The sequence below is a fragment of the Sus scrofa genome, chromosome X (assembly GCF_000003025.6).
Source record: "Sus scrofa isolate TJ Tabasco breed Duroc chromosome X, Sscrofa11.1, whole genome shotgun sequence".
Lineage (NCBI taxonomy): Eukaryota > Metazoa > Chordata > Mammalia > Artiodactyla > Suidae > Sus > Sus scrofa.
Window position 1 is genome coordinate 95628874 of NC_010461.5, and position 26337 is coordinate 95655210.

The following is a 26337-nucleotide window of genomic DNA, read 5'->3' on the forward strand; positions in this document are numbered from 1 at the left end:
AGAGATTTAAGGTAGTACCTCCTAACACTTTCAAACAGACAAAAGGAGATATAGTTGCAGATATCACTGGCAAATATGATTTGTCACATGTCTATAACTTTTCCCCTGAGCTTTATACTACTTTTCTGATCAATATCTCATTTTCCTGCAATGGCTTTCCTTTGTATACTTCTTAATCATTTGTCAATAAAACAGATTGCTCTGCCTTTTTTTTAGAGAACAAAAACTTTAGAAAATCTTAGCTTCATTTTTTAAATGGTCAATATTTTCTAGAATAAAACAGTATAAAATTGTAAAACTAATCACAACATTGTTTTCATTTTGAACTCTAGCATATAAGTTAAAGAACAATGTGCTAAAAATAACTAATACAACACTTCGTTAATTATGATGTAAACAATGTAAAAAGTAAATGTGTAGAACATTTTTATGCAATTGGAGTTGTTATCAGTTAAAATAGTTCCCATCATGGCTCAGTGATTAACGGATCCCACTAGGAACCATGAGGTTGGGGGTTCGATCCCTGGCCTTGCTCAGTGGGTTAAGGATCCAGCGTTGCCGCGAGCTGTGGTGTAGGTCACAGACATGGCTCGGATCCTGCATTGCTGTGGCTCTGGTGTAGGCCAGCAGCTGTAGCTCTGATTAGACCCCTAGCCTGGGAACCTCCATATGCTGAGGAAGCGGCCCTAGAAAAGGCAAAAAGACAATAAATAAACAAATAAATAAATCAAATAGACTGTTATAACTCTAAAATTTATAACAAAAGCCTCTTGTAACTACAAAGCAAATATATATATTTATATATTTATAAATATATATATATATACACACACACACAAATGAGAAAGGAACCAAAATATACCATTACAAAAATCATCGATTCACAAGAAAGACAGCTAGAGAGGAAGAAAGGAACAAAGAGCCACAAAACAATCAGAGAACAATTAATAAAATGGTGATATTAAGTCTTTACCAATCAAAAATCCCTCTAAATGTAAATGATTTAGATTCTCCAACTAAAAGACGTAGAGTTGCTGAAAGAATTTAAGAAAAACAAGATCCAACTAAATCTTACCTGCAAGAGACTCACTTAAGCTTTAAGGACATTCATAAGTTGAAAAAGAGAAGATGGAAAAATATATTTTATGCAAACTGGAGACAAAAGAGAGCACAGGTTGTAAAGCTTATGTTAAATAAAATAGAATCTAAAGTCAAAAGCTGTAACAAAATACAGAGAAATTTGTTCTATTACAATAGTTCATTCATCAGGAAGGTATAACAAGGGAGTTCCCATTGTGATGCAACAGAAACAAATCCTACTAATATCCACAAGGATGTGGGTTCAATCCCTGGTCTCACTCAGTGGGTCGGGAATCCAGCGTTGCTGTGAGCTGAGGTGTAAGTCACAGACTTGGCTTGGATCCCACATTGCTGTGGTTGTGGTATAGGCTAACCAATTCAATGCCTAGCCTGGGAACTTCCATTTGCCACAGGTGCAGCCCTAAAAAGCAAAAATAAAAGAGTATAACAAGTGTAAATATATACACACCCAATCTCAGAGCACATAACTATATTACACAATTTTTAACAAATATGAAGGCAGAAATAGACAGCAATGCAATTAGTAGTAGGAAACTGCAATATTCCACTTTGAACAAAAGATAGATCATCCTGACAGAAAATTAATAAAAAAATAATGGATTTGAATGTAATTTTAGACCAAATGAACCTAACAGACATAAACAGAATTTTCCATCCAACAGAAGCAGAATGCACATTTTTCTCAAGCAAACACAGAATATTCTCCAAGATAGGTCATATATTATGTCACAAAAGAAGTCTTAACAAATTTAAGAAGATTGAAATCACATCAAGTATCTTTTCTAATCACAGTTTTATGAAACTAGAAATCAATAATAGGAGGAAATCTGAAATATTCACAAATATGTGGAAATTAAACAATATATCTCTGAAAAACCAATAGGTCAAAGGACAAATCAAAAGATATCTTGAGACAAATGAAAATCAAAACATGATATACCAAGTTATCACTTATATCTGGAATCTAATATATGGCACGAATGAATCTTTCCAGAGAAAAGAAACTCATGGACTGGAAGAACAGACTTGTGGTTGTCGAGGGGGAGGGGGAACGGGAGGTAGTGGATGGACTGGGAGGTTGGGGTTAATAGATGCAAACTATTGCATTTGGAGTGGGTAAGCAATGAGATCCTGCTGTATAGCACAGGAAACTATAGCTAGTCACTGGTGATGGAACATGATGGAAGATAATGTGAGAAAAAAGGAGTATGTATATGTATGTATTACTGGGCCACTTTGCTGTACAACAGAAATTGATAGAACACTGTAAATCAGCTGTAACAGAAAACATCAAAATCATAAAAAAATCCATGGCATACCAAAACTAAAGCAGCAAAAGCAGTTCTAAGAGGGAAGCTTATACCAATAAATGCCTACATTAGGAAAAATTTTTCTTCTCAAATAAAAGACGTAACCTTACACCTAAAGCAACTAGAAAAAGAAAAACAAACTAAGCCCAAAGTTAACAGAAGAAAGGAAATAATAAAAAGTACAGCAGAAATAAATGAAATAGAGACTAGACAATAGAGAACAACAAATAAAAAGAGTTTATTGAAAAGATAAACAAAGTTGACAATCAGTTAAAAACTAGACTAAGAAAAAAAAAAGACAATAAAATTAAAGAGAAGACATTACAACTGATACCACAGAAATACAAAGGATTATTAAAGACTACTATGAACAACTATATGCCAACAAATCAGATAGCTTGAAAATGGCTAATGTCCTAAGACATACAACTTACTAAGACTGTATCATGAAGTAACAGGAAATCTGAACAGACCAATATTTAGCAAGGAGATCTGAGTCACTAATCAAAAAAATCTCCCAACAAATAAAAACCCAGGACCAGATGGCTTCACTAGTAAATTCTACCAAATATTTAAAGAAGAATTAATACCAATCTTTCTCAAACTCTTCCAAAAAATGAAAAAGAAGGAATGCTTCCAAATTCATTTTATAAGGCCAGAATTATCTTGATATTGAATCTAGACAAAGACACTAAAAGAAAAGAAAATTAGAGGCCAATATTCCCAATGGACATAAATACAAAAATTCTCAGCAAAATACTGGCATACCTAATTCAAGAGCATGTTAAAAGTGTCATACACCATGATCAAGTGGAATTTATCCCTGGAGTACATGAGTGTTTCAACATACACAAATCAATAAATGTAATGCAGCACATTAAGACAATGAAGGATAAAAATCATACAACCAATTTTAATACATGCAGAAAAAGCATTTGACAAAATTCAACATACTTTCATGATAAAAGATCATCAACAAAATAGGTATGGAAGGAATATACCTCAATGTACCTTAAAATATGCTTGAAATGCTCTACATTTTTGTTTAGGAGAAGCCTCTTTAATAATTGTATGAGTTGGAGTTCTCCAGAGAAACAGATCAATGGGAGATACACACACACACATACAAACACACATGTATATATATAAATAATTGTAATATAAAATATATTAAATGATTTTGCATATATATATATTTAATTATGAGGCAGTAGCTCATGCAGTTTATGGGGGCTGAGAAGTCCCACCATCTGCCAGCTGGAGACCCAACAAAGCTGGTGTTGTAATTCAGGCCAAGTCCAAAGGTCTGATAGCCAGAAGACATGATAGTCAAGGATAGGAAAAGATGGGATGAAATGTCCCACTGCAAGCAGTGAAGCAGGAAGAAAAAAAGGAGGATGCATTCCTCTTTCTGCCGCATTTTGTTCTGTTCAAGCCCTGGATGGATTGGATGATGGCCACCCCCACTGGGAAGAACAATTTACTTTATTGAGCCCACCTATTCAAAGGCTAATCTCATCAGGAGATACCCTCACAAACACACCCAGAAAAAAATGTTTAATCTGGGCACTCTGTGACCAGTCAAGTTGACACATAAAATTAATCACCACAATATTTAATTCAATAAGTAAGCAAAACAATCTCTTATTGGGTGCCTGCTTTCTATGTTTCAGGCAAAATACCCTTCATTTTCCTAGAAGCTCACATCTAGTAAAGGATGCATCTACTCAAACAAATAACTATAGGATTGTGACCAAACCTGTAATACCTGTAATATAGATAGGTACAAAATACCATTAGAACCCAGTTAAGAAAGTATTAATTTAAAAAAAAAGTATTAATTCTTAGTTGGAGTTTGGTGAGAATAGATTACATTAGAAAAGTATAAATTGAAACTTGGTAAGTAGCACTTTGCCCAAAAAACAAGTCAGTAGGAGAAGCATTATAAGAAGAGTATACATATGGTCAAGAATAAATAAATACGAATAGGCATTGAATTTTGGAACAATGGATGAAATCTAAAGAAACTACACATGTGAGAGAAAATGATCGATATTAGCAGGAAAGAGTGAAACAAGATCGTGGAGGTCTCTTAATTTAGATTTGATGGTAAAAGGAAAAAAAATCATGTGAGTGATAAAAAAGCAAGGGAGTGACACTGTCAGATTTGCATTTTAGAAAGATTTGTTTAGCTGAAATTTAGAAAATTAATTGGATAATTCAAGGCTAGAGGTAGACAGACCTGGTAAAATGAAGTTGCAGTAATCCTGGTGAGAGATAATAGTGGCATGGATTATGACAGAGACAAGGATTATGAAGAAGAGAGATCAGATATAGGAGAATTGGGGGGAAGAATTCAAAAAGACTTGGCCATCTTTGGTATTTTCCTTCCCTTAGCACTAAGAGATTTCTTGCTTGATATACTGTTTGGAAGGTAATGCACTCACAAAGGATAGAAAGGGCAGCTAAATGAGGAATAGCTGTGAGGTTTGGCAAAGTCTTGGGGTTGAGGGAAAGACCTGGTAGAGAAAAACAATGAATGTGGTTTTATTCCTGTTGAGTTTGAGATTTTATTATCATTTTATTCAGTTTTCCATTTGGTTTACATAGTGACCATGTTACTACCCTGCTTATAATCCTTCGATGACTCTCCATCACGTAAGTATTAAGTAGTAATTTACACGGCTTATAAATCTTTTCATAATCTGGAATTACCTTTCAAGTATTATATTTCGCCACTTCTCACCTCCCATTCTCCATTATAGCTATATTGAACTATGAAGTTCTAAAATGCGTGCTCTATCTAACCACTGGACATTTTTTTTTACATTATCCCCTGTGACTGGAACATGCTTTCCTGACTCTTTAGCTAACTCCCACTTATCAATTGAGAATAAACATAGACATAATTTTTTTTCCAATTTGACTGGGTACTTGTTTCTAGCTATTTCTATCCTGCAAGTGCATTAGGTTTAGGAACTTTATCCAATTCACTAGCTGTTTATCTCCAGCGCCAAGTATATTCTTTTTTTTTGGCCACAGTGGTGGCATGTGGAAGTTCCTAGGCCAGGGATCGAACCCACACTTCAGCAGTGACCCAAGCCACAGCAGTGACAATGCCAGATCTTTAACTGCTAGGCCACCAGGGAACTCCAGAGTATATTCTTTAAGACATGGAAGATATTGAATAAATAATTGGTGAATAAATGAAATTTATAACAACCATATTGATAGAAAGGTCCTATAATCAATTAGGTAGATCTTTATTTCATAAAATAAATGTATTTAATCATTTTTATTACATATGTCCTAGCTGAAACCTTTAGAGTGGACATCATAACTCAGAGGGCCACTAGATTGAGAAAACTATGGCCAATAGAACTCAGGGGAATACTAGTATTTAAAAGAACAATGGACCATGGTAAGAGTCATAGAAAGAATGTTCAGAAAAGTGTTACAAGGAGGGAAGAGTGTCTCAGAAACCAAGGAAGAAAAGAATCTCAATTGGGTCTATTGCACAAACAAAAATTAGTCAGGAAGAACTGACGAGACTACTTCCTTGGGTAATCTATAAAGTAACAGGGAAAGAAGCTGAGATACAAAGACTTCGGGAGATAATTTTTAAACTTATATTTCTAATGATCCCTATTTTTACATATTTGTGCTCCTGCAGCTTGTTATAAAGTGAAATTGTGAAAAAAATCCAATAAATATTGGCATTTGAGCTGAGCAAAGGAAAGTGATGTATCAACCTTTGTTTGCCATTATGTGTGCATTTCTTTGCACTCTGAGCCACATTATAAATGTGCTCAAAGCCCAACCTGGCTAAATAAAATAAATATACTCAAATACTTTGGGTTTTGCATTCAAATGAATATTTACAAATTTTGTACATAATGGGATCTATGTTGAAGACATTTGTGATTAAATACTCATTGAAAGTTATGTACCTAAAATTCTAGTTGTAGATCATTGTTCCTTTTTGCAAACATCATAAAATAAATTTTAAAGAGAAAGGAAAAGATAATTCACAGTGCCTTATCTGATAGAGCCTTGGTATTCAATTGTACCTCCCAGGCTTATTTCCATGATTAAAAACAAAACACTGTGCTTGTATTACGCAACAGAAGTTAAGTTAGTCAGTAAAAGCATTCACGTCAAAAGGTGTTCACTTGATTAATAATGGATGTTTAATTGATCAGTTGTTTTCTTTTTTTATGTTGTCTTCTTCAAATGATTTGAAACAACAAGCAGACTATGATATATTCCCTCAGAGATTCTTTGCCCTCCAGCCAAAGACTGCCAGGGAACACACCTGTAGTTGAACAAGTTGGATGTACTGGATGTACTACTCATTGTAGTGGGGAGGATGTGCATCCTGGGGAACCATGGTGCATTTCAGTAAGATGGTACTTATTATGGGATTTCAGCTTTGATTAGGTGATTTGGGAGATCGGATGTTGTCAAAAACCAGGGGCAACACTATGATTGTGTGTCAAAAACAAATCTTTAAAGGGAGGGCAGGCTAGGGCAAGGGTGAAACTATATTTGATAAAGAAGTAACATTTTATCTAAGGGAGCATGTATAAAATATTTTGTAGGTGACACAGTGACTTTGTTTTGGTCTATGCTTAGACAAAATAAGTGGTCTTGTTTTGTCTTACTCTGTCATGGTTTCAGAGTGACCTTGTCTGATGTTGCTGTTCTATGAGATTATGTCCAACAGAAAAACAACATGCACAAGCTGTGAGTGCCAGACCAGCTTCCATAAACCCCAAGGCCTAACTTAGTGCCAGTACCCAGATGCCAGGAGCTACATTTTACTTTCTTAAACATGAAAATTACAGAATTGAGGAGTTCCCATGTGGTTCAGCTGGTCACTGAGGATCCAGCATTATCACTGCAATGGCTTAGGGTCACTGCTGTGGCATGGGTTCCATCCGTGGCTTAGGAACTTACACATGCTGCAGGTGAAGACAAAAAAAAAAAAAAATTACAGAATCAAAGATACTGCTCTTAAAATAATTTTAAAGGCCATATGATGAGAATAAAGAGTGACAGAGAAAGGAGTAAACAGGTAACATGGGAGAATCAAACATGATACTGCATAGTGGTTGTTAGAGTATTTGATGGGCATATGAGTCCTGGGGATCCCCATCTCCAAACATCGTACATATGCGAGGGTGGAAAAATTTCCTCTTCTTCCCTTCTAGTTTCTTTGGCTGGTCTAATAATTAAATTGATACAAGACAGATTATCAGGTATACATATGTATATAATATTATATATATACTTGTATATAATTAATATAATTAATTAACAGAAACTATGATTAAATAGACTCACAAGTAGAGACCAGAAGGGGGAGCTCTCGTGCCCTGCAATGATAGCAGATCTCAAAAGGAAGAAGGACTTCTCTTCTTTCCTGCCCAGGACTCAGCCAATGAAAAGCCATGGGCTCTTTGTTTACCCAATTTTTTCACCTCTATGAAAGTGCTCTTCCCTTGCCTTGCACTTGACTCACCATGGTTGCAGACCCTGATTTGCTATTTTCAGCTGATCCCAATAAACTCATATTTGCTTGAGAAATATCTGGTAGTCTATTTGTTTTAGGTCAACAGTATATGCAGAGATTTATGATATTTATTATAAAGAGATGGCTCATGGGTTTATGGGGGCTGGTGAATACAAAATATGCAGTGTGGGCCAGCTGGCTGGAGAGCTGATAGTGCAGATGAAGTCCGAAGGCAGTCTGCTTAATAATTCACAAATTGGAAAGATTAAGCTTGTTGGTAGTAGTAGGTTCTTCTATAGTTATATTTAGCCTGAGAGAAGGAGAAATACTGCTAAAGAGCAGGTTAGGAAAAAAAGAGAAAGTAAGACTTCAATTTAAAAATAATCATGAGTAAACTCTTATTTCTATTATTTGAAATCTATTTAAGCATCTTTGAACACTGTGCTTTTCCTCCCCTGGTAAAGTCTCACATGTAGATGAAGGGGAACAAAATATACTACCCCAAAATATTCCTCTTTGACATATGGATTATCTTGAGCTGGTTATCTTGAGAAACAGTAGACACAGGAGAAGTTCTGAAAACTGAATAGAAGTTACCCTTTTGTAGGAGACATTTATGTTTATAAGGGAAATCTCCTTTTTTTGAGGGTGCCTCCCCTCCCTCTGTGTACCAGGAAGGGGAGAATGACTAAATCTTCAGAGACCTTGCAGAAAAGGCAAACAATTAAATCTCCGTAACAATCATACCCTACCCTTGTTTACTGTGTTTTCCCTGGTAACCTCCCATAACTGATCCTACCCCCACCCCCAATCTTCTTTTGCTTTTGGTTGGAGATGGTATTTAAGGTGATGCTTGGGCCATTTCAGAGAGTTTATCTTTCTGGATATCCCCCATGTATACAGGAGGTAAGCATGTGTTGCCTAAAAGGCAAACGCACAACCTAAGAGCTATGTGTTGAGTTTTATCCAGGGTCTTATTGAGGACTATAGCCAGGGAGACAGTCTCACATTTGCCCTGAGAAACTCCTCTGAGGGGATAAGGGGAGAAGCCTCTTTATATGAGATTTTAGCTATAGAATATGTTCAGTAAAGCATTCCATCTCAGCAAAAGTTTGGTCACAAGGATCAGATATCTCTGTGGTTTTCTATATATGGGAAGATGCAGGAATCTGGGTACCTTAAAACTTTTCCTGAGATATATCTAACTATCTAAGGGGTCTGTTTATCCAAAGCATAGAGTGCCTTATCCTATTTTTTCATCCTGAATTCCTTCCAGGATGCACTATCAGTCAGCAACTGCAGTGGCTAATGACTTAATCATTGTAGAACTGGCTGGTGAGCAACATTCTTTGTTTTACACATGTTGTTAAACTTATGTCTGTTTTTCTCCTGTTACTATCTTCGATTATATGGGGGGGGGGCGATCAGCTAGGACAGTAGAGGGAAAATTATTTTTCATCCCCTCCAAAGGGGTTGCACAAAACTGCCCAGGGTCCTAAGACTTGCCTTAAGGGTCCACACTGACAGACTGAGAAAGATGAATTTGAATGTGCAGTACTACGAGTCCTCTCCAAATTTCCAAATATGTGCTCCAGATTTTACCAAGTCATTTTCCTCAAGAAAAACCAACGCAGACTCACACTTCTTTGCACACTTAATTTGCAGTCAAATAAAACCTAGTTTCAATTCCAGTCTCAGGAGCTCAAACAAACCTAAATGTCAGAATTTGGAGCAGACAAAGATTTATTGCATGGCCAAGCAAGGAGAACGGGTGGCTTATGCTCAAAAACACCAAACTCCCTGATGATTTTTAGGGAGAAGTGTAACTTAGTAGGGCCCTGTGGGGCTCCTAGGCACAAAAGCCTTTGTGTATCCCCTATTTCTTGTTTTGAGGAAATAGTCCTCCTTCAGCCTCCACGGCCTTCCCTGAGCTCCTAGGGGCAGGTTCAGACAGTTGCTGATCAAGAAAGGAAAGGGACTCAAACACACGGAGGAACAGTCAGGAAGCAATAGTACAGCCTTGGGACAGGATCCCTGTTCCCTCTCTAGGGATACACATCATGATGTAGGCATCTTATACACCTAAGAGAAAAGTTACATTCCTTAGGCTTCTTTTAGAAATGAATACTTTAAAACTGAACAGCTTAGAGTCTTTCCTTGTCCTTCTCCCTGGCTTCACTGCACCCTAAACACAATCACATTTAAGCTAAAGATTAGGCACCCTGAGCATAATTGCTTGTGGGTTTAAGATTATTAGCACACATAATAGTTTTCAGGAACTTTCCTAGTTTGTTCTAATCTCTGATCACTATGGCCTTTTCGCAAGTACTGTTATTCTGGGCAATAACCCAGAAGACCACCGTCAGGATCAGGCTGAGATCTCCTGACTCCACCTTCGATGACTAAGATTCCCCCAAAGAAAGAATGCACATCTGCCCCAATCCTGATTCCTAGCTGAAAACTTGTTTTTCTTATTTTTACTATAAAACTTCCTGCAATTCTTCCCAGTGGAGGGCACAGTCTTTAAGCCATTAATCTGCTGTGGCCTCCTTTGCCTGGCAAAGCAATAAAAGCTGTCTTTTTCTCGTTCACCCAAAACTCTGTCTCCATGTTTTTATTCAGCACCTGTGGACGGAGGCTGAGTTTTGGCGACAGAAATTTTGTAGGAAAAATTTGGGGTGAGGTAACAGGATGATGCTCCAGGAATATTGTGCTCAGTCTGAAGTTACCATCCTTCACCTGGATGGGGGCCTTAGTTCCTGAAGAAGAACTCAAGGGTATTGGTATGTATATCCCTTGAGGAAGAACCAGGATCCTGCTTTAATTGCTATGCTATTGGTCTTCCTTTTTTTATTTTTAAATTTTTGTCCATTTTTGGCTGCACCCATGGCATATGGAAGTTCCCTGGATCCTTAACCCACTGCATAGAGCCAGGGATCAAACCAGCAATGCCACAGAGACAAACCAGATCTTTAACTCACTGTGCCACAGCAGGAACTCCCACTATTGTTTCTTGATTGCTCCCCCTGTGTTTCTGCATTCCTTTACTTCCCTAATTAGCAACCATTTGAATCTGCCTTTTGGAAGTCAGGGAAGGTCTTAGGAGGATGAATGAAGCCTATTTTCTACAAATAAGAAATGGGGACACGGAGTTCCAGCTGTGACTCAGTGGTTAACAAACCCGACTAGCATACATGAGGATGCGGGTTCGATTGCTGGCCTCGCTCAGTGGGTTAAGGATCCGGCATTGCCGTGAGCTGTGGTGTAGGTCACAGACGTGGCTTGGATCCCGCATTGCTGTGGCTGTGGCGTAGGCTGGCAGCTACAGCTCCGATTAGACCCCTAGCCTGGGAACCTCCATATGCTATGGGTGCAGCCCTAAAAAGACAAAAAAGAAATGGGGACATGGAAAGGATTTGTACTCAGGAGGTCCCCACAGCATCCTGCTTGGTTTCAGTCTTACAAATTACTCAACCACAATGAGCCTCAGCTCTCTTGTTTATAAAACTGAAATTATATTAATAATCCATATTTCTACATGAGATAAAAATGTAAAATATGTTGGACACAGCCCAAGAAATGACTTCTGCTATTATTATTACTATTCCTATTATTGTTAGTATTATTAAATTATCATGCCCACAGTTTACATTCTGATTATATAATAGAGTGGGTATACTTCATGTCCTTCAGAAAATAATAGACAGTTCTCTCAAAGTCATGTGAGCAAGGATTGTATGCTGATAAATATAGAAAGGTTTCAAAAACTTTAAACACTACAGTTGTGTTTGTATCCTTTAGCTTAAGAAGAATTCCATCTTTCCTGTCCATGAAGGTGAGCCAATGAAATGTTTGCATATAGGAACAGTGGTTTCCAGACAGTGTCACTCTGGATAATTTTTCTTACACAAAAATAAATAAAACATTAAGACTACCAATACTTTAAATAGTTTATGGCTAAGAAAATGTAATCTTTGAAAAACAGACTAGTAGCCTAAATGGTGGCCCATTAATAAAATAAAAGTGTCGAAATAATGCTGCAATAAACATCTGATTTTGAACAATTTGTTTTCCCAGGGAACTCATCAGTATGATTTAAGTATAAAATGCGTCTTTAATGATAACACGTAGTAATCTGGTACATTTGATTAAAAGAGGATTTATTTACACCAGTGGCATTACCTGACCTTTTTTCTTTGTTTGTTTTGTTTAGAAGTATAAAAGACAGATATAGAAATAAAATAAAAATAATTTGGTTTTTGAAATGTTATGATACTCCCCTTCACTACCCAATCCCTGTATCCCTCCACCCACCCACCTCTCCTAAGAATATCAGCAAGAAAAATACTAATCTTGCATGAAATCACAGTCAGCTGCACTTGGAATTCTATGCAAATTTCCATTTGAAACACATAAGAATGGGCTTTCAGAAGGAGAGATAGTTCAGAAGAGGGCAATTCAATCAAGATGGCCATAGACGTCTTCAAAGCAGCACTCTCTGGAAGTATGTTCTTCAATATTTTGAGGAAAAATTATTTCCAACCTTGAATTCTTCATAAACTAACTGAAAGTATAGAATTTTCAGATGTACAAGATCTCAAATAGTTTGCTTCCATTATAGCCCTTTTAAGTAAGCACTCAACCAAAATAAGGAAACAAGCAAGAAACAAATAAATGGGATCCAGAAAGAGAGGATCAGAGACCAAGGCTTAGATAACAAATGGGCCAAACTGAAATAGAATGATGGAGGGTTCCAGTAAATCTCTGGCCAAGAAAGAGATAAAAGTAATAGATTACCAAAGGTATTTGTATGTATTAAGAGGAAATGTACACTTTTGGAGAATTAGTAATATGTATACACATTTTAAAAAGGAAACAAAAGGAATTTAGGGAGATGAAAACTGTAACAGGAAGGACGTAAATAATTCTCAATTCATGAATCAGTTGTGAATCTAATTGAATCATTATATTTATAGCCCGAATGTGATCTAACCATGCCAGTAGACAATATTGGTGGAAAATTTCATAATCAGCCTTGTAGAAGTATTTAGTTTGTAATTATGACTTTAATAATTAATAAAAAATGTAAAATGTCACACAAAGAGTTTAGTTCAGAATTTCTGGGTTTCTACTAACAAGAGTCAAGTAGATTTACAGTAGAGGTCAAAATCACAAAACCTTCTGGTCAGTCTGACTCATGGTGATTCTGCCTTTTATATATCATTTCTATGTGATAAACAGATTTATTTGTGCTTTTATTTGCTTAAGGAAGCAGAAATTAATTTTAAGACAGTTATTGTCTTCTGCCAGGGCCACTTAGCTTTGCCTTTGTTCTTTCCTATATATGTGATAAAATTTCATGTAGAGTGGTTTACATGATTTTTTTCTTACTTGAATTATAAAAAGCATCAATGGAACACTGAAGTATATGTAAATAGAAAGCGCATTTGCATGTTTAAGCACCAGGGAGCCAAGATATACAAACACAAATTCTTTTGTCAATATCAACTTACAACAATCAGAGACACAGATAAGCTGATTATTTAGAAGCCCAACTGGTAATCCTAGGGACACTCTGCGTGCTTGCCCTTTGGTACAAGTAAAGAAATTAGTAAAAATGCCCACACTTGAGGTTTTATGATTTTATATTGAAATATGAAAGTTTAGCCATAGATGAATCTCATATTCTAAGATGAGCATAGGAGGCAAAGAACAGAGAAAATTCTTATTTGCATGATGGAACAAGTTACAACTCTGAATTTGCATGAACAGGGCTAGTCTCAAAGGTAGATATAGTCAATAATTAATTACCCACATGGTGTTATTCACACAACTCACCCAAAATAATTTCCATGTAGCAGTGCAGGAAAAAAAAATCCACGCTAGCAATTAAGTATTGAGTGTTATCCTGTCACATAAAAATCTTTCTAAAAATGAAAGGAGTTGCATAATTATTCCTAATTATGAATGCTTTAATAAGATTTATTTCCTCTCTGACATGAAATATGGATTGGGCAACATGAGGGTACTGGATAGAGAAAATGATATGTAGGGTGGAGGAAGGGGATAGGCAAAATGGATGAAAGAAAAGTGAGAGCAGGGCATTAATAATGTATTTTCCCTAATTTCATGATTTTATTTCCACTTATGTCAAAAAATGATCCCCCCAAAAGATGATAGTATAAATCATTCCAAGATAGATCTTAGGGCCAGTAATAGTACGATACAGACCCACATTTGTTCTATAAAGCCATGTAAAGTCTAGATAGTTGTAAAGTAGCTGCCAACAGTGTCAACCACCAGGAAAATTATTAGTTGGGTTTAATTTTTTTTTTCTAACCATGTTCCTCTAGTCTGTGTCTCTTCCTAATACACAGCCTACAAACATTTTCTAAGTTCTATTTCCCACACCTTGAAGTTACTGCCTTTGCTTAACTAAACTAATCCCTTAAAATATACTATTTCTTTTGCCTTTTCTTCCTCATTCAAATCCTACGCATGCTTGGAAGTTCAAGTCAGTTTGAATTTTCTTTGAGACAGGCAAAGTTTATTCCTGAGAATTAAGCGCTGTTTTGTATTGGACATTGCTATTTCATTTGTGTTAATTCTGTAGGGGATCAAAATTTGCCTCAATTTTTCTACATTCTTTTAGACAGAGGGAAGGTCAAAAGTTCTTCCTGAGTCTTTTGGAACTTGATTGTTTTCAGCTCAAAATAATCCACATGCCAAAGAAACACATTTTGAGCTGGCAAATTTTGCTCCCCTACACAGATAGTGTAACTTGAGTTTCATACTTAAACCAAAATGCTTATGTGGCCTGTACAGTGGTGATATTAACTTATTAACTTATTAGAATGTGGTTATTGATATAAATCAAAGGATAACTGCATGGTATAAAATAGGTATAATATTATTTTCTCAACAAAATATCAGATGTGTATAAATTTTTAACTGGAAGGTACAATTCTAAATTAGGATTTATATAATTAAATAAGAGTTAAAAAGATGGTTAATTGATGTATTAATAATAATACAATTCACTTCCCATTGCAGTTTGCAAAGTTCAAAAGAACTGTTTAATTAAAACTAAATTTAATTTATTTCCAAGAAAATTACATTATGACCTTTTCAGTGATGTTTAACAGATGAGACAAAATGATATTAATATACTTAAGAAACTAATTCCATTTGAATAATTATGTTTTAATAAATGAATAAGCACCATTATGTGCCTGAAAAACTTGATCAAAACTTGTATCATTCTGAATGTCCTAGAAATATGGCTCATTATCTCTCTGCAGGCCTCTTACAGACACATTCTATTGGAAATTCTCACTTCATAAGGAAAAAAAAGTCTCCTAAATCCTCCTGAATTTCATAGAATAAAAAAAAGTCTCCTCTGTCCTACTTTGAGATCCCCCAAAAGCAGTCTCTTGGATTAGTGCACCAGTAGCTTATTAGAGAAGTGATCCCAGGAAGTAATGGTAACGGAGAAGTGAAGTGAGAAAGGGGGAGGAAGAAAGCCAATACAGTGTTTTTGTTGGTAGGTCAGAGTGTGGGTAACTGGTGCTCAGTCTTGCTAGACCCCTCTTGGAACAACCCATTTCAGTTGTTCCTATCAAGAGAGAGGAAGCTGAGGTGTTCATCTTTCAATTCCTGTCCAGCACCAGCTTAAGGGTCTATTCATTTTCCATGGCTAATTTAATAAATCACCACTCATTTAGTGGTTTAAAACAAGACAAATTTATTATTACTGCTGTTGTTATTAATCATCTTACAATTTTGTAGGTCAGAAGTCCAAAATAGTTCTCAGTGAGGTAAAAACAAAATGTCAACTTGGCTGCCTTCCCTTCTCCAGGTTCCAGAGAACATTTCCTTTCACTTCCTTTTGTTTTCTAGTTCTCAGGGCCTTCCTGGACTCAGAGTGCACTTCCACCTTCAAAAGCAGCAGTGTTGGGCTAAGTCCTTTTCATGCTGCTATCTCTCGGGTTCTCTCTCTCCTGCCTCTCTCTTCCACTTATAAGAACTCTTACGTGATTACATTATCCAGATAATCCAGGGAAATCTTCCCATCTCAAGGTTACCTGAGAGAAGCCTTAATTTTCCTTATTGGTGGTACCTAACATATTCATAGGTTCCTAGAATTAAGATGTGGGTATCTTTTTTGGGGGTGGGCATTATCCTGCCTACCAAAAGGTTTGTTCCCCAGTCATTAAGTCTCCATGCTCCTAGCCACAGAACTCTCTCCTAAAGCAGAGAGTTATAGCTACTTGCAGCAAAGTCTCTTGTCATATAAGGGAATGGTGGGTACCAAATGGATATAGGTTGGACACCAATGTTCTCTGATACAAATTCTTTGCCTTAACCGAAACACAGATCTTTTCAAAGAACTCTATTTTTACTTGTGGCCTTGTCAAGTGGATGCTATTAATCCCATGGCCCACAGGCTTCATGTCTTTCTTGTAGTGTTATAACCCATTTATTTTACCCTCTGTCCCTCTTTGCCCAATGCCCAGGTACCGTGGTGTGTAGTAAAGAACATGGACCCAAACCAACCCGTACTTCAATCCCAATTCTTTCACTTATTTAATAGTGCTATTAGGCAAGTTCCTTAATATCCCTGTGTCTCAGTCTTCTCGTCTGTAAAGTCTCAATAATATCTTCCTAAAAGGGAAGATTGTGAGGATGACATAACATATTTAAAGTGGTTAGACATGAGGTTGCGGGTACGATCCCTGCCCTTGCTCAGTGGGTTAACGATCCGGTGTTGCCGTGAGCTGTGGTGTAGGTCGCAGATGTGGCTCGGATCCCATGTTGCTGTGGCTCTGGGGTAGGCTGGCAGCTACAGGTCTGATTCGACCCCTAGCCTGGGAACCTCCATATGCTGTGGGAGCAGTCCAAGAAATGGCAAAAAGACAAAAAAATTAAAAAATTTTAAAAAAAAGTGTTTAGAACATTCCCTACATCAGTAAGAGCTACATTAATGTTTGTCAGATGGTGATGATGCTCTGTCAATCTACAGAATACTCTTTCTTCTTCATCAACTTTCTCTTCCATTCCTAATCCTTTCATATTCTTGGATGACTTTAAAATCCATAAACCAACTTACAGGCCCTTGACTCCCCAAATATTCACAAGTGCTGGATTTCATTCCCATGGCTACATTATGACTTCTGATCCTACTATCAGACTGCAGCCTTCTATTTTTCCAGCTCCTTCTCTTCCATTACATGTGCTCTTTGAAGCTATTGTGATTTTTCTGTCAAATGATTCTTCAACCTTCTCTTAGTTCAGCTCTGAACTCAATATACTCTCTCCCAGCCTGGACTCAATAGTCAGTCACTGAAGTATTCTCTGACTAGCACCCTTAGTTCCTTATCATTTTTTTCCTTTCTATCACACCTAGCATTACAGATCACCACACCTGAAACAATCTTAAAATTAGCCCACCCTGCTCCTGTATCAAAGCTTTGTTGTTGATCACTGTGCAAGTGTTCAGATTACTTTTGCTGCAAAATATTATCAATAATTGCTGAGACTTCAGAGCTTCTTATCAATCTCCTTATGTTTGTTAAAGCATTTCCTCTTATTTTTTTCTGTTTATTTTTATATTTTTGTGTTTTAGGGCCACACCTGAGGCATATGGAGTTTCCCAGGCTAGGGGTTGAATCGGACCTGTAGCTGCTTGCCTACGCCAGAGCCACAGCAACACAGGATCCGAGCCACGTCTGCGACCTACACCAACAGCTCACGGCAACACCGGATCCTTAACCCACTGAGCGAGGCCAGGGATCGAACCCACATCCTCATGGATCCTAGTCAGGTTCGTTAAATGCTGAGCCATGAAGGGAACTCCAATCATTTCCTCTTTTAGTTAACCCACACAATTATTATAATCTTTGTCACTTTCTTCCAGCTTCCTATCCAATATCCTTTCTCCTTACTCTTAGTAGAAGACTTTAACTCCTCTTATCATAGTGATATATCCATTGAGGAAGAATTTCAATTTCTAACCTAGAACTCTCTGCTGCTTTTTATACCCTGTGTATTCTATTGTCCTTCCAGTTTTAGAGGAATGATGATCTCTTCCCTAACTCAAAGCTAACCTTACCACACTAGGTCCCCTCTCCTTCCTCAACCTCAAGGCTGTAGTCTATCAGTTAATCTATGATTTTTCTAAGTAGTCAGCTTTTCCTCCATTTTTCTGATTATTTAAGCATAAGAACACAATTATCTCCTTGTAAGAACAAAACAAAACAGGAGTTCCTGCCATGGTGCAGTAGGTTAAGAATCCTAATGCAGGTTGGATCCCTGGCCCAGTGTAGTGGGTTAAAAGATCTGGCAGCTGCAACTTGGATTCAATCTCGAGCCAGGGAACTTTCATATGCTGCAGGTGCAGCCATAAAAATCTCTATGTACATGTTTTCCTTGTGTAGAGTCAACAGATGTGATCCAGATCAGAGTAGTTGCTCGAAGACTGAACGCATGGACACTGTTGGACAAAAATTATTAAAGAAATGCAAATCAAAACTACAGTGAGGTATCACCTCACACTGGCCAGATCAGCCATCATTTAAAAATCTACAAATAATGGGCGTTCCCGCTGTGGTTGTCTCTGCAGCGGGGTTGGGTTCGATCCCTGGCCTGACACAGTGGGTTAAAGGATCCAGCATTGCCACAGCTGTGGTGTAGGTCATAGTTGTGGCTTGGATTCAGTCCCTCGCCTGGCGACTTCCATATGCCACAGGTGTGGCCATAAGCATTAAAAAAAAAAAAAAAAAAAGAACAAAATAGAATATTGTGTTGCTATTCAACTCTGTCCTAGTGGCAAACAGTCCCTCACTTTCAATTTATTGAAGTTGCAATTAAAAAATTCTTTTACTCATTTTCTTCATCTCAAATTAAACTTTTGTGGGTTTCGAGTATTTAAAATTTTCATTCATTTTTTTCTTTTTTTAATGAATTTATATACCATAATATTCATATTTTTAAAAGTACAGTGGGGTGACTTGTACAGCTACAATTTTTTACAACCATCATGACTATCTTATATCAGAACATTTTAATCACCCCCAAAGAAACCCCCTAACCATTAGCAGTCACTCCTCAATCTGCCATCCCCCACATCTGGCAATCGTTATTATATTTTCTTTTTCTACGAATTTTATTATTGATATTTCAAGTAAGTGGAATCATAATATATGGCCTTTTATGTATGGCTTCTTTCACTTAGCACAATATTTTCAAAATTCATCTCTATATAGAATGAATCAGTACTCCATTCTTTTTTATACCTGAATAATACCCCATTGCATGAATATATCACAATTTGTTTCTTTTTTTTTTTTTTTTTTTTTTTGTCTTTTGTCTTTTGTTGTTGTTGTTGCTATTTCTTGGGCCGCTCCCGCGGCATATGGAGGTTCCCAGGCTAGGGGTTGAATCGGAGCTGTAGCCACCGGCCTACACCAGAGCCGGTGGATCGTTAACCCACTGAGCAAGGGCAGGGACCGAACCCGCAACCTCATGGTTCCTAGTCGGATTCGTTAACCACTGCGCCACGACGGGAACTCCCGCAATTTGTTTCTTAATCCATTAGTTGATAAACATTTGAAATTTTTCCACATTTTAGCTTTTTTTTTTTTTTTTTTGCTTTTTATAGCTGCACCCATAGGATATGGAAGTACCCAGGCTAGGGGTTGAATCGGAGCTGCAGCTGCCAGCCACAGCCACAGCAACACGGGATCCAAGCCACATCTGCGACCTACACCACAGGGTGTTGATAGTTCCTTTTTTTTTTTTTTTTTTTTTTTTGTCTTTTTAGGGTGGCACCTGCGGCATATGGCAGTTTCTAGGCTAGGGGTTGAATTGGAGCTACAGCTGCTGGCCTACACCACAGCCACAGCAACACGGGATCCGAGCTGTGCCTGTGACCTACACCACAGCTCACTGCAACACCAGATCCCTGACCCACTGAGCAAGGCCAGGGATCAAACCTGCATCCTCATGGGTACTAGTTAGATTCGTTTCCACTGCATTACAACAGGAACTCAATCCACATTTTAGCTTTTATGAATAATGCTGAAATGAATATTTTGTATACATTTCTGTATGGACATGTTAATATATATATTCATACTATATATATATTTATTCATACTATACACACACACACACACATGCACACATACGTACATACCAAGGAGTAGAATTACGTCATATGGTAACTGAATATGTAACTTTTTGAGGAACTGCAAAACCTTGGCCCAAAGCAATGCTATCACTTTATATCCCCACCAAAAATATATGAGTATTTCAATTTCTACCCATCCTTGCCAACACATGGTGCTATCTGTTTTTTTGATTCTAGACACCCTAGTGGTTATAAAGTGATAGATAGCTCATTGTGATTTTGATTTGCATTTTCTTAGTGCTTAATGATGTTGACCTTCTTTCTATGTGCCAGTTTACCATTCATACACCTTGTTTGGAGAAATGTGTATTCAAACCTTATGTTTTCTTTTAGTTGGTTCATTTGTCAGTTCTTTCTTTCTGGGACTTCAATATATGAATATTAGCTCTTTCTTTACTGTCTCAAATGTCCTTGAGATTCTGTACATTTTTTTTTCAGTTTACTTCTCTTTGGCTTTCAGATTGGGTAAATTCCATTGATCTGTCCTGGAGTTAACTAATTCTATCCTTTGACCTTTGCTGTTGTACTATGGAGCCCACCCCCAGTTTTTTTGGCTATTACGTTTTTCAGTTATATAATTTCCATTTAGTTCTTTTTTATGACACCTACTTCTTTGATGAGATTTTTTTCCTCCCCACCCCAAGCATGTTAATAATGACTTGTTGACTGTAATATTCTTATACAAAAAAAATGAAATTAGTTATGGACATTATACCTTCACACACACACAAAGATTCAAAATGGGTCACAGACCTACATGTAAAAGGCAAAACTATAAAACTCTGAGAAGGCAACATAGGAGAAAATCTATACAGTCTTGAGTTTGGTGATGACCTTTTAGATAAACACCAAAGACATGACCCATGAAAGAAAGTATTGATAAGTTGGACTTTCCAAACATTAAATATTTCTGCTCTGCCAAAGACACTGTCAAGAGAATGAAAAGATAAGACACAGACAGGGAGAAAATATTTGCAAAAGACATATCTGATAAAGGACTATTATCCAAAACATACAAAAAACTCTTAAAATGCAACAAGAAGAAAACAACCCAATTCAAAAATGGACCAAAGACCTTAACAGACACCTCACCAAAGAAGATACATAATGGTAAGTAAGTAAGCACATGAAAAGTTGTTCCACATTATCTTTTTAATTTTATCAACTAATACTTTATCCTTAATGCCATTAGGAAATTGCAAATTAAAGTAACAATGAGATACCACTGCATACCTGTTAGAATGGCCAAAATCCAGAACACTAACAACACCAAATGCTGGCAAGGATATGGAGCAACAGGAATCCTCATTCACTGCCGATGTTATTGCAGAATGGTACAGCCACTTTGGAAGACAGATTGGCAATTTCTTAAAAAAAAATCTAAATATATTCTTACTACATGTATGATCCAGCAATCACACTCCTTGTATCTAGGTATCTATCCAAGATAGGTTTGTCTACACACCAAACCTGCTCATAAATGTTTATACTAGCTTTATTCAAAATGTCCAGAAATTGGAAACCACCAAGATTTCCTTCAGTAGGTCAATGAATAAACACACTGTGGCATATCCAGACAAAGAAATAGTATTCAGGGAGTTCCCGATGTGGCTCAGCAGAAACAAATCTGACTAGCATCCATGAGGACTCAGGTTCAATCCCTGGCCTTGCTCAGTGGGTTAAGGATCTGGTATTGCCGTGAGCTGTGGTGTAGGTTGCAGACTTGGCTTAGATCCTGCGTTATGCTATGGTGTAGGCCAGCAGCTATAGCTCCGATTCAATCCCTAGCCTGGGAATTTCCATATGCTATGGGTGCGACCCTAAAAAGACAAAAAAAAAAAAAAAAAAAAAAAAAAAAAAGCTATCAAACCCTGAAAAGACATGGAGGAACCTTAAATGCTAAATACTATTGCTAAGCAAAAAAAGCCAATTCTGAAAGGCTATATACTGTATGATTCCAACTATAAGAAACTCTGAAAAAGATAAAACTATAGCAAGGGCAAAAAGATCAGTGATTTTCAGGGCTTAGGGGGAAGGAGAGATAAATAGGCAGAGCACAGAATATTTTTAGGGAAATAAAACCACTCTGCATGATACTATAATGGTAAATACGTGTTGTCATCCATGTGTCCAAACTCATAGAATTTATAATACCAAGAGTGAACCCTAATATAAACTATGGACTTTGGGTGATTATGATGTGTCAGTGTAGGGTCATCAGTTGTAACAACTGTACCACTCTGCTGGGGGATGTTGATAATGGATGATGCTGTGCATATGTGTGGATAAAAAGTATGGAGGAAATCTCTACATTCTGCTCAATAATTCTGTGAACCTAAAACTGTTCTAAAATAAAGTCTACTAAAAAATAATTGTTGAAGCATTTTTAATAAGGGAGGCTTTAAAATTCTTCTCAGAAAACTCCTACATCTGATTCATTTCAGTGTTGGTGTCTATTTATTGTCTAACATCCATGCTGTTATTCTCCTGGCTATTTGTGTTACATGTGATTTTCAAGTGTATCCTGAATATTTTGCATATTATGAGACCCTAGATCTTATTTACTCCATTTTATATCCATTTTAGCAGATGAGATGAGCTGTAGCTTGAGGGCCAAGTGAACGTGTATGTTCAGCTTCCTACTTGGCTCTGCAACTCCACCTTGGGAAAATTAGATCACTGACTCACACTTCCAGATAGAAAATAAGTGAAAGTGGAAGTTCAGCCCCACCCCCACCCCAAACCCTAGTAAAATGGGACATCAGCTTGCAGTGCCATGTTGCCTCAGAGTGAAGGTGTAAACTCAGCTTCCCCTGACCTTGCTGCAAACGGGGTTTATGGCATGGGGGCAGGGGGAGAGGGATGGAGTGATGGGGACAGAGTTTCAACTCCCCTGCCTCACATCACTTCATTCTGCCTTGTTAATGTCTGGTAGGTATGGAGGCTCAACTTCTCACTGAGCTTAACTGACATGGGGATGCAGAAGGGATTGGAATCCCTATTAGCCTCTGTTCATAGAGTCTCGTTCAGTCTTACTGATTCCAGTTGGGGTGGGCCTGCTGGGCCCTGCTGATATGAGAAGGGCAGGGGTGAAGTATAGTTGTGCCTACTCCAGTTCACATTACTTTATTAAGTCTCTTTGTTGCTCACTGGGAGTGGAGGCTTTGATCACTGCTGGACCCTGTAGAAACTACATGGCTTGGGAATTAAGAGTGCTGCTATCTTCTGCCAGATGGGAGATGGAAGTTTATCTCCATGCTTGACTCTGCAGTTATCACTGGTTGGGAAATGAGATTGCTGCTATGGACTTCTGGCAGGGTTGGGAATAGGGCGAAATATCAATTACTACCCACTCAGCCCCCTGAAACTACAGGGGACTAGTGTGTGATTTTTCTGTTGGTGTTTGGCTGGAGTACTCTGAGCATTCCAGAAAGTTTTCTGTTATTGGGCCATATTTTTTCAGGTCCTTTTGCTAAAAGGCACAGATGTTTCTTGGAACATTTTTTGTCTGGTGGCAGTTCCGGGTTGGAGAATTCTATAACACCTTGTCCTTGCTATGTGGGAGGCAATAAGGAAAACCAGAGGAAAACAACCATGTCATTCCCCAAGTCTCAGTGTCCCTAAGCAGCCCATCTATTTTTTTCCAACTTTCAAAATCTCCCTATGATTGTTTACTGTGCTACATCCAGAGGTTTTTAGTAGTATGATGGAGGACATGGGAAGAATAAGGACACTCCATTTTAGTAGAAAGAGAAGTTCCATTTCATATTATTTTAATTAACAAACTTGTCTCCTGAATGACTACTGAATGCAAAGCATCATGCTAAGCGATGTGAAGAAATTCAAGAATGCTAAGTCATGTCTAATCCCTCTAGGGGTTCATAATATATTTAGCAAGATTGAATTTAGTAGCATAAATTGGAATTCAAGTTTTATGTAACTATATGGTGTAAAGTATTAAAACTATCAAAGTACAAAGAATTCAGTGTGGGCTGATGTAGATCAGAGGGAGAGTGCTACTTAAGCTAAGTCATTATATTAAAGGCAATTTCATAACAAAAATTATTGACGTTTTGAAAGGGAATGATAGTCTATCACTATCTGTTCGTTGTGTTGTTTGATTACTTGTTTGCCTGTTTGTTGAATGGCAAAAGTGGCAGAAGTGGGACTTAAAAAAAGTCTAGGAAAGTGAAACAATTTCATCTTGCACCTTCAATTTATGCTTTTATTTGCAAGCCGTTCGTATTACATAAAGCATTCTATCTCCATGTAGTGATACTTGCCATTTCCATTCATAGCCTCCCTACCTACATCCTCCTTCTCTTCCTGCTTCTCTTTCTCTTTCCCTGCTTTTCTTTCTTCCTTCTTTCTATATTCATTCAACAAATATTTGCTGAGATTCTTCTTTTGCTCTGGACAATATTGGAGGCACAGTGTATAAGATCTTTCATTTTTGGAGTTTGTTGACTAGTAAAAGATTAGTAAAGTACACAATTAGCTCCGATACCAAACCATATATTTTTGTAAATACCATATAAGTGATATTACAAATATATGCAGTAGGGATTGGGGGGGTGGGCAAATACAATTTTCTGTTATGCTTTCTGAAAGATCATATATTTTACCCAGAATATATTCCACTCTCCTTTTCTCCCTGCCATCCCTCCTAACCTCTTGGTCCCAACTGTCATATCCATACTTAAATTTGCATTCCAAATGGAGATTAGTAGTCAAGCGAGGCCCATAAATTTAACCCCACATTTCAGTAGTCAAGCGAAACGTTTTTGGAAACACAAAAGGAGGGCCATGGAATACCGAAGGCCAGGTGATGAAAGCTTTTTTCCAAGAAAAGATGGGAGAAATGAGGTGATACATTTTAGCATCATCCCAAATTAATTTATAATTTCTCATTTTATAGTCCAATCACTCAAGTATTTAAAAATCCTTCTATAAAAATTTGGTATGAAATTTTCCATTCAGCCCCGGAGTGAAATTTTTCCTGTATTTGAGAAAAAGTGAAAAGAAAAACAACAGATGTTGAATTATAGGAATAAGAATTTCAGATGGTTTATTTTCTTTGGAATTCATGTAACTTTAGGACAGATCCATTTATTTAAATTACATTTTACAGATGGATTGTCTGAGAGAGATTCCTCCTGGGAGTGGAGCAAAATCAAAGAAGAAGAGAAAAGAAAGAAAGAAAGAAAGAAAGAAAGAAAGAAAGAAAGAAAGAAAGAAAGAAAGAAAGAAGAACAAACAAATAAATCAGAGTTCTCTTCTGCTATGACTTTTCATGCCTTTGAGCAAGATCCTCCCTATAATAGATTGCTTTCTTTAGCCCACCCTTCTACCAAACATAGGAGGGCCTTACCTCCAGTCTGAAAGCACATAGCTTCTCTAATACCCAGCAGAATGAAATTCTCTGTACTCTTGGCAATCAAGTTTTCTTCTAGGCAGTTTGATGCACTGTCATTTTTTTTCTGTATGAGCAGCTCCTTTGATGAGACTCAAGTTCATTTTAGGAAGAAAATACCCTGTGTGCCTTCTATAACAAATAAACCATTTTCCCTTACCTGTTTTTTTTTAAAGTAAAGAATTTTGTGAATGATCCTACTTTCAAGATGGAATTTGCTGGAAGCAATTGTGTAAATTGTATAAATTCCAATCATATTTCCTTATGATTGTTCCCTCCAACTCTTATTTTTCTTGTGTATTCTGGTGTTCTTACTTGTCTTCTTTGGCTTCTCTCTCTTGCTCTCACTGTCCTCTGTCTCTGCTTCTTTCCCTCTGCCCCCCCATTCTCTCCCTCTCTCTTACTTCTACTTTCTGATTCTCACTCTTTTCTACCAACATATTTCTCTTTGTGTTAGTCTTATGTATGATATATACTTCCACTTAATAAATGAGATTTTTATAAGCAATATCCAAAAGACTGTTTCAGTCTTTTTCTGCAATTTGAAATGATGAGGGAGCCCCTTTCAGGAATCTCTGACCTTAGCAACAATATCATATTTTAACCAATCTATCTCTGTCTTTAAATTTTTTTTTTTTTGGTCGCATAAATTTGCTTATTTTCTCTATATCGTTTATCCTTAAGTTATATTTCTAACCAGTATGTAATCCTTAATTTCATTCTTTTTTCCCTCTTAAGTCCATCACATGTTTATTACAAAATATTAAAACTTTTCACTAAAATATGAAAGACTGACTATACACGTGAA

General features: G+C 37.1%; 1 protein-coding gene across 1 annotated transcript in view; it reads left to right on the forward strand.

Annotated features, from left to right (window-relative positions):
* LOC110257690 overlaps positions 1-26030 on the forward strand; it is a 100113-nt gene extending 74083 nt beyond the window's left edge. Inside the window, exon 5 of the mRNA XM_021079864.1 lies at positions 25248-26030. The gene's annotated coding sequence lies outside the window, so the exon portion shown is untranslated. The remainder of the gene's footprint in view (positions 1-25247) is intronic.